Source organism: Bactrocera dorsalis, chromosome 5 (genome assembly GCF_023373825.1).
Source record: "Bactrocera dorsalis isolate Fly_Bdor chromosome 5, ASM2337382v1, whole genome shotgun sequence".
Classification (NCBI taxonomy): Eukaryota; Metazoa; Arthropoda; class Insecta; order Diptera; family Tephritidae; genus Bactrocera; species Bactrocera dorsalis.
The window spans coordinates 24,707,788-24,718,434 of record NC_064307.1 but is presented as its reverse complement, the minus strand read 5'-3'; positions in this window follow the sequence as shown (position 1 = coordinate 24,718,434).

The window sequence follows — 10,647 nt, the reverse complement described above, 5'->3', positions numbered from 1 at the left end:
GTCTTTGTTCGTCGAGAGGAGACTTTACTTCTCAATTTCCTACTCAGTCCGAAGTAGCACCTCTCTCATCGGGGCTGAGATGGGTCCCAAACCCAGTCCACAACCCTGAGGAGGGATATTTCGCTTTCAAAGGTTTTTTGGCTACCCAGAGGATATCTAGTCTAAGACCGGAAGTCGTGAACTTATCTCACTTTCCTGCATTTCTAATGACATAGACCTTTACCTTTACCTTTCGTATCTTGACTATGACCGATCAGTTTGAATGGCAGCAGTATATTTTAGTGGTTTAAACAAGATGTGCGATATGCCAAATTTCATCTAATAACTTGTCAAATAAAGAAATATTCCAAGCACAAACTTGCTTATTTTGTACGGCAGCTAAATGCTATTTTAGCCGATATCGGCTGTACGACATAAGATCGGATTCATGAGGAGACTGCTTAATCCCTACTACCGTAAAATAAAATGACGGATATATGAACGATCCCGTTGACCGTCAACTTCTTGTCTAGGTTTCTTATCTGATACGAAAAAAGTAAATATTTTTTTAAGCAGGAAGCTTTTATCAAGTGCATAGTAGAGGGATTTTGAGAATTTCGAAAAATTTGGGATGTAGGCCTGGATTTTGTAAAAAGTGCCATTTTTACCTGTGTTTTCGACAAATAGTTAAACAACAATATCGTCTTCGGCGTTTCCTTTTGAGTGTTGCAAAATCCGTGGCTAACTGAATATACCCAGTTCAGTGTGTAATAACAAGGGTATACTCTAACTTAATTATTGGACAAAGCGTAGATGTAGTGATTAGAATTGCGCACTATCATCAAAAAGAACCTGGGTTTGGTACAACATTAACAATTTTGATCTAATTGCAGACTCGAGAAAAATTAAATTCGATAGAACCTAATACTTTATTGAAAGACTATTTAGATATAAGTACTAACAAATTCGAAAAATTTTCTGTAAACATGAACCTAAAGCAGTAACCTAAATCCAGTAGAAAGATAAAAAGTATTTTTTGTTTACAATCATTACCAAATTAGCCATACCAAGATCCTCAAGTATCTAGACAGCAGTACCTGAGATAAGGACCTGAGGTAAACGTTCCTGGGCACTTTACAGCCAATCGGCTACTGGTCATTAGTTACGCAATCCTAGTATGGTCATTTGAACTCAGTAGGAAGAAGATACAGACAAGTCAGAACACCGCACTCTGGACTATCAGAGCATGTATTGTTGTCCCCCGTCTAACATCTCCATAGTGAGCTCCTATGCTTTTGGTTGAGAAACATAACACACTCCTCTCCACTCAGTTTCTGTTGGGATGTTTTCGCAGCAATCCTACCTATCTAGAATAGATCCCGACATACTAAACAAGCATATATCGTGCGTACAAAGAGTACCCGCATGACATTAATCACCTCATTGCATGCGCCGATAAGCCCACTCATTTAATACTCCCTTCCTTTTAATACGACTCCACTCCAGCACATTTAACGGACAACTGTCAATGTGTTTTAACGTGGGATCATACCTGCGAACGCTTAACTCCACGGTGCTCAGAACGGATCAGTACAATGCGTCAATCAGCGCCCTGAAAACTATGTAAACATTTTCAGTACCAATCGGCAGTGTGGCATGGACACACTAACCACCTCGAGGCCCATCTAAAACCTCTTCCGTACTATGTGCACGGCGCCAGGTTGCAATGCAACTCCACATTTGAACTGACAAAGTCAGTTCTTCCCGCAATTTGGGTTTTAACCACAGCCACCACGAATCTTACTGCTCCTCGTGGTACCAGGTTAAAGTCTCTGGTAAGACCTTGTAACCGAAGTTACTACCAGTTGAGTTTCCACACAACTCTGGACTGGCGGCCAGGATCTTAGTCGCCTCTTACGACAGGCATGCCTTACCGCGGGTATATTCGGTTTCCCCCCTGAACTCTGAGGGGGTCCCCCCTACCCGCAGGGGGACAGTACACTAAGTGATTTCGATGACAGTTTATTTTCCACTTTTCTCCAAACAGGCGGCCTTAGGTACTCGCAACATTGGTTCGTTTTGCCACAGCGTCTGACTTCTTCAAAATCGGTTTAGACAAAAAGCATTTTCCGAATCATAACTTCTTCCTAAAGAAGAGCTTTTTCACCTTCTTCCAATCACCATGAAGTCCAGTCAGTGAAAAAGCTGTGTCTTAAGTAATTAGTTATTCGCTTCCGTACCGATTAGAACTCATACGACTTCGGTATTAAGTTTTAAGCGCCTACTTCATCGAATTTTTGTAAGTTAACGTTGGGATTTTTAGAGCGATATATAATTGATTATGTCTCGGATAGTTTCACGGCCTGTTATGCAAGTGAGCAAGCCACCACTAACCTGCCACTCAACACTGTAAGCCAGCCGACTACTCCAAACTTGTTCACACTTAAAGTCAACGAGCCGTTAAAAATTAATGTTGTTGCACTTGCCGCCTGCGTGATTTGACCGAAAGAATTCACGAATTCACCCTCCGCTATTGACACGATATAAAATTTGGTAAATGCTAAACAAAGTCATTAAACAATTTGCGCAGCCATAAATTTCCGCAATTTACTCATTGCGCCACAGTCCAAGGATGAGCTCTACGATTTGCGAAGTAAAACGAAAACGCCATTCGCACATCTGTCCGCCTGAACGATTAAGTTATCCGAGCCTTCGCGGGCATAAAAAGGACAATAAGTCGTCATGAAGTGAAAAGAAATGTTTATAAGCATTGCAGCTAACGGATTTTGCACTTAAACCGTTATGTATACAATTCTTACGCTCACCCCTTAATGAAGCGTTTGCAATCTCAATCTGGACTTCAGCCAAGAGCGCAAACAAACGCTGTGGACGCTTAATGAAATTGTCATTAATTAAAATTTTAAAAGCTCCGTGGGGACGTAACAGAAATATGCAATAATGTATCTGTGATGAGCATCTTCCGGCAAGAATTACACGGAAAAAAGCTAATGAAGTTATAATTTAATTGCAATGGAAATGGGATTTGGAAAAAAGTTTTAAAAGTTAAGCTCTTGAGGTCTTATACGGAGATTCGTACGCTGATCTACGCCGGAATTAGTATACCACTCGAAATTGGAACTATTCGATTCCCCAAAACTTTATTTCGATCCCAACTGGCAACCAGACTAACCTCTGATTTTAAATCTCACAAAACCGTCTTTACGGGATCGGCTTAACATTAGTAGCTTTAGCTGTTGTTCTGACTAATATTTCCAGAAAATAGGTGATTTATCGCCCACTTAGTGTCTTACTACAAGATCGTAAGATTAGCGGATAATAAATCGAGGACGAAGCCACAATTTTTAAGAGGAAGTCGCTATTTTAATAAGAAGAGACAAGGTAAACCTCAAGAAATATCACTTTTGGTATTGCATTATAATCATGTCGGAGTTGCTAATTTTAGAAGCCAGTCGAATGGAACAAAAATAGGAAAAAAAATCCATCATTGCCTCCGTATACCGATATCGGTTACATTTAGCCAGATCTTTTTTCGAGGTTCTTCTCAATTTGGTCGAGTATTTCTTGTCGTTATGGAGAAATTAATATCTTATAAAGTTCTGTACTCAAAATGGGTTTTATATTAAACTTTTTTAAGACTTCAATTCATTAGAAGCTTCTTATTACTCAAAGCTCTAACAATGTGCTATTTTCTTTGTTGAGTCCTGAATAATATTTACATATGTACTTCCGGATATGGAAGAGATATCACTAGTAGAGTCGCGTACTTAATATATTGCAATACAATGCTTCAGCATTATGTTTATGTCCTTCTATGCGAATGGATCCAACACTTTGGTCGTTCGCTTCGAAACTTCAGATATTCTCATTTAATAGAGAACTTTTCAATACCATATGTCAGGCAAACTTCTTTCGACTACTCCATATTGCCGTCAGTGTTAAGTGTGGTTAAGACTCGTAGTCCCTGGTATTAGTTCAATGGTTTTGGTTGGGTTAGATTCTGACTCTTTGCTCTCCAAAATTTCGCAATAGCTGCCGAGAGGCAACCTATCCCTATAGTATTAGATTTTATCTCGACCGAGACTTCAGCAGTGAACGCTATGATAAGCGTCTTGATAACAATATCTTCTTCTAAAAACTACCTCCTGATCCCAAAGCTTCCTTGCCTAGGTCTCTTTTCTAACTACTTAAATGGGTACAACGAATTATGATTTTCTTTTTGAAAGAAGTTTTTGGCTTAGTCTGCTTCCGTACCGGTATCGGACCGAACTCTTCGAAAAAATACAAAATATGGGTTTTTAAGTTTGAGTTTTCAGGAGTGACACTATACTTAAAATAATAATTTCGCCACAAAGTTCATTCAATAAAAAATTTCTTAAGTATAATAACTTAGATGGTCTTTAAAGATAACTATTGAAGTCCGCTACATTTTTTTGTATTATTTGAGGTTATGGCGACATGCTTGTGCACCGCCTATGGAACCAACATTTTGCGGAGATAGCGAGGTAAAAAAAAAAATTTGCATGCATTTAAAGTAATTGTTTTTAAATACATATACAAGATCATTCCAAGACAGAGACCACCTGTCAACCCAAGCCTTCACAATAACCTCCTTGAAAATTGACAATTTTAAAACTATTTCTCCCAGTGCAGTGGCGCATCCTCTCAACTAGAAATTCTTAATGACCGGCTTTCAGCAGTGACAAGGCATAATGTTTTGTTTATTGCTTTTGTCACTACAACTACAACTACAACTGCGTGTTTCCTTTCTTTTTTGAGCCATCCAAATGTAAGCTCTGCTTTTGGGGTTGCGCAGTGTGCATATAATTTCGGTTATGCATTTCTTGGACTCATTTAATTTTTTTTAAAGCATAAAGTCATCAAATTTAGTTATGACAATTTCGTTCAAATATTTCTTCAACTGCTGACTTGGCTGCAAACAAGGACAAAATGCGTCACTATAAGTTCATTACAACACACTCACACATATGCATATGTATGTAGATGGTGAAAGGATGTAGACGAGTTGTAGGAAATAGGCAGCTATAAAAATAATTTGTGGCTTTATTGGGTTGTCATTGTTGTTGCGCCCTTGCCCTCGCCGGCAACCCCTGTTGTTACGCTTTTCCGCTTGAGAAGATGCACAAATTTTAAAGCATCCTCCCTCCACCACCACATTTACAGCTCACAAATTTCTGCCACTACAATTACGCACACACATACAGGTTTATTGATAGATAGAGCCGAGCAATTTCATATATTCGTGACTTTTTACCACTTTGGATATTTTAATAGCAACGCGATTCTCTTTATTTATTCAACTCAGCATTTTAGTTTTGGTTAATGTGTTTTTATTTTCATTTATATTGCTTGCAATAACTCGTATTTATTTTCATTATCATTTTTTATGTAACTAAAGTACTTGAAATTTATTTGTACGAACTGTGAGGGGTTCAAAAATGCACTTACTTTTAAATAACGAGCTACTAATATGAATCATTGCAAAGTACGTTGTAAATATGTAATATGCATATATACATACATATGCACATATGTATGTAAATTTATCAAATTACTGTTAACCACTTAAAATTTTTATATTTCTGCCTTTGAACTCTAATAAACCAAAGCAATTATTTGAAAAGCATGCAAGGGCAGAAAAGTCCACGACTCAACATGGAAATACGTATTTTTGAATGAAAATATGATTTTTCTTCCATATAATTTTCTTCTGGAGTAATGAATTTGCTGTAACGATTCTCCAAAATTTCGAGTCCAGTTTAATAGTTGGAGCTTTATAGGCTTCATATTCCACATTTGTACTCTTATTAACCTCCTTTGAGTAAAATTTTCCTCCAGCGCGTCACTTTTCAAGCTCGGAAAAAAGGAAACCGTAACTTGAGCTCGAATCTGGCGAAACTGTTAGATAAGGGGTTTAGTTCAAAGCATAATTCCAGCAATTTTTAGTTCGTATAACAAATTAATTTAGCAGAAGTGTTGTCTTGGTGAAAGAGTTCAACCTCGACGTTTAATCAATCCAATAAAGCACATCAATATCGCTTATTGATTATCTTACCATGTTCGCGATAGTCCATAGTTTAAAATAATTGAAGGTGAATCCCTAAATATACGGGCTAAAGCCTTGCTAGCTTTTGTATTTTTTAGAGCTTTGAATTACTCTCACTATCGGACCATTTAAGAGATCGTACTGAGGTGTTTAGTGATCTAGCCATCTTAAATCCATTGTCACAAATCGACATAGATGCCCATCCTTTTCATCAATCATCAAAATACAAGGTAAAGATTTTCAAAGCTTTTTTATTTCTTATACAAATAATTGAATAATATAACCCTTTTTTTAATGAGAAAATGATGTTACTTAACTCATTCAATTTCATTTTAGGGTCACCCAACAACACAAAGTCCACATTGGTTTTAGGATAGATATTTTTTGTTCCGATCATCATTTTCTAAACTGTCAGTGTGGCTGAACAGGTCACTCGTTCAATTTGTTGTGCCGTGTGATTATAGTCAACGATTTTTACGTACTACGACATACCCAAATGGCCTGACAAGGCTTGAAACATCTGCAATGAGATTTGCAGTTTGAAATGAACATTCGAACTTATGTTATTTCACTAAAACAGGTTAAGTTTTGTCTATAAGAGTGACATAGCATAAGTGTAGCTGGACCGGGTTCAATTTTCATCGGTACTGCTTGGAAAAGTGGTCCAAAGAGCTTATTCCACTTACTCGCTATTTATATTCCTGTGACTACGTATCCAAGCTAGTAAGTTTTTCATAGCTCTGCTACTGTTAACCCTGGAGGTTAACAATACAGCCGGATCTTATGCCGTTATAAAAAATAAAAAGTGGTAAGATGACCGGAAAACGTGTCCAAAAGGCTATTTTCATTTTAAATCAATAGCTAATCAAACTCTTAATAAATTGCTGAGAATATTGTTGTGCCGGTCGTTTCTGGCATCTACCAAGTGAATGGCGCTCAGAGAACTTTCCTCACTTGCGTGAGCTTTTACACACATCCTCTTCGATTGGAATGTCCAATTGGCGCCACATATCAAAAAGTAGAAACGACTGGTGCGCTGTTGTTAGCTCAGCCATAACCGCGTAGCGGTGTCTATCAAATAAAGTTACCTTAATTCTACTGTATTCTTCGGCCTCTTTATATTTAATTCAAGCACTCCTCCTCTTTGGTACGTAAGAATGTTTAGAGATTAATAAATTAACAGGTTCATAGATCATATTCAAATAGCGGAGCTTATTGCTTGATTTCTTCTCAATGAGAAGCTCGGATTAGCTCGGGTTTAAAGTATTATATTTAAGAAGAAAAAATATTTATCTCAGAACATATTGTTCAAGGTTTAGGTTAGGTTAGATTATATGTCAGATTCCTCAGCATTGTGTGGTCTCCCACTTAGACTGTTATGTACAGCCCATTGTGATGCCAAACGAGAAAATCTTGTAATTAAATATCAGCTATCAGCTAAAACGCACTGAACTTATTACAAAGCTGCTTACGTATTTTATTTATATTTGACCTGGGTGTCTTAAAGTATGAGATCCAAGGTGTTTTTGCCTTGATCTGGCAAAAGCGGCACGTTCGAGGAAGAGGGTTTGAGATAATTCTGATTAATCTTCTTCCAACCACCTAATGTAGCTGGCATCCGGTAAGATATTCAATCCTACTGCATGAATCTAAATCGGATAGTTTCCAGTTAAAACTCCAACAATCACTGAAAGGTGGGCTTCGCTGAGAGCAAAGGGCTTTCTGCCTTTGGGACTTACCCTGGGCCAGAAGGATCTTGGGACTTCAAAGCTGCTAGTAGCCGATCTGATTTGGTTTGAGGCCGAACAGAACAGTGGTGAAACACTAGAAACCATTCCGCAGCTATTTGGACTGAAGTAACTTTCTCAGCATGCTCATTAGCCTTATAGTTTCCAACAATACCCTGTGGCTGCTACTTTTATGGCACCCACCATCGTTTGGAAGACGTTGCAGTGATTAGCAGCCTAAACCGGAGGTAATGGAAAGTTTCCGACCGTGTACTCTTCAACTAACCTTTGAGCCATACGTAACAAAGCTCAGCGCCCCTCTCCTCATAACTTATAGCGTTTATGCTTACCGAAAGATCAAAATCAAGTTATTGAATGGAAACCTTTTTATTTGAAAAGAGTATTACCATATGTAGTGTTTTTTTGTTGTGCGCTGTTATTGCAGCATAACTAATCTAAGTTCTTCTTAAGCGTGATGCTTTCGTTATTATAAACAGTTGGGCAAAGCTTGTTCGATCAAATCTCGTAACTCATTAAACTCTCCTGATTTCTAAACGATGTCACTGCGTTGACAGAATATTAAGTGAGATTAATTGTGGACAAAATGCATACTTTGCATATTCATGAGGACGAAATTAATTTTTCAAAATTATTTTCACATATACACAGCATTGACAGTCTCACAGCTTCTATGTACATATCCACTTACATACATATATGTGCATTTACATCACAAGTCAGTTCGGTATGAGCGACATGCTTTCCGGCTGATTGGATCACAAAGTCAATTCGAATGCTTGGCGTATTTAAGTTGTAAACACTTGTAACGCCTTAATGTGACTGCAGACCGACACGACACAAATAATTTATCTTCGGAGCGACGGCGGGGTACCCGTTACCCTTAACCCTCCACACCAAGCGCTACTGATGAGCTTTGCTGATAACGGCATTTGTCAGCAGCTGGAGTATTTAGCTCAATTGAGTTTCAAATTGATGTCACCATTATCGGACGCTTTAATCTAAATGGTCGCCCTTATGAAGCATCCTTCCTTGACATTTTCAGCGCATAAATTTATTTATTTTTGATTTTTTTTTTGCTGTTATTTTTGTTGTTCTCGGCTTGTTCGCAACGCTTAAACAGGATCGAGCAATTAAGTTGACAGCGCCGAGTGCATTCGGTGATTAATACGAGTAAGTATGTATGTATGTATATTTCGTATATGTATGTGTGGCTATGAGTTTATGTGTCTATTTGTGTGCTTTCCCTTAATTTTTTTTTTTGGCAGTGTAGTTCGCCACAATTGCATATTTAAGATTTATGACGAGCTGCTCGTCTCTCTGTGGGCGCTTGACATGGGTTGGCAATGTGAAAATGCTCTTAACTAAACGCTCATAAATAAAAACAGCAATTTCTATCGATATGCGTGAATTCTATTTTACCACATATGCACATACATACATACACAGGCGTCGCTGCGCTTTTCACTGTGCGCTTGCAAAGCTACCCCCCTGCATTGCAGAGGGTGTCTTATAATTATGTATGTATGTGTGTATATACTGCGCAGACAATTCACACAACCCCACTCGCGATTAACAGCCCAAATTTGCTATTTGAAAAGTGTGATCGGTAGTTGCCACACTGAAATATTTAACGGCGCCGATGTTGAGGCCGATGATATTGATATACGCCAGCAGCTTTACACTCTTATTGAAGATTGTACCTTCTCGATTAAGTTCTGCAGCTCGAATTATTTACTTCAGCGGTAGTTTGAGGAAATCGCGCGATAGGGAGTCGTCTTGCCCGAAACCTCGTTTGCTATCGAACGGCTCGGAGAGGTCCTTCCCGATCCTGACGGGGCTTTTGGTGTTGCTCAATGTCAGTCTACACAGCCTTATTAGTTTTGCGGGGATACCAAATTCAGACATCGCGGCATAAAGGCAGCTCATTTTCGTGCTGTCAAAGGCAGCTTTGGAATCGACAAAGAGGTGGTGTGTGTCGATTCTCCTTTCACGGGTCTTTTCAAGATTTGGCGCATGGTGAATATCTGGTCGTTTGTTGATTTTCCGGGCCTAAGGCCACACCAGTGAAAGTCCAATCAGTAGTTGGCGCAGATTGTGGGGTCTCCCTTTTTGAGGATTGGACTGAGCACACTTAAATTCCAATCGTCGGGTAGTCCAGTCATTATAGTAAGTTCACCTCGGAATTCGGGATACGCAGCTGTAAGGTATACCCTACTATATGTATGTTTTGAGACATCTTTAGGGTGTCAATATACAAGTATTTACAGACTTGCAGCTGGGTATATCGAATTCCGAGATTCTTACCTAATTTAAGCTTAAATGACTGGACGGGTACGCTTTCGTCCGACCATATTCTATTAAGAAGATGATGCATGCTCCTTATCAGTTCTTCGCCGCCGAAAGGCCGGCAATCCATTGGCCTCCGCCGTTCTTCAGACGGAAAATTGCTACTCGAACTTTTTCTTGGTCGGGCAATGGAACAGCTGCTCCATTGTCGTTAATTGAGGAATCAAGTTCGCCATCTCCTAATATTATGCTATCACTGACATTCAATAGGCTGGAAAAGTGTGCCCTCCATAATTTCAGCATGCCCTGGGCATCAGTCACTCTATCACCTCTGGAGGTTCTACAAGAGTATGCTCCGGTCTTGAAACCTTCTGTTAGTTGCCGCATCTTTTCGTAGAATTTTCGCACATTACCCCTGACGGCCGTCCCACAGTTCCCTTATACCGAGTTGCTTATGAGTGCTCTACTAGTATTCACGAAGCCTCAGAAGGTCAGTTTCATCATATCCCACAATTTTACGGAAGGTTCCAACTCACGATTTTTCAAGTA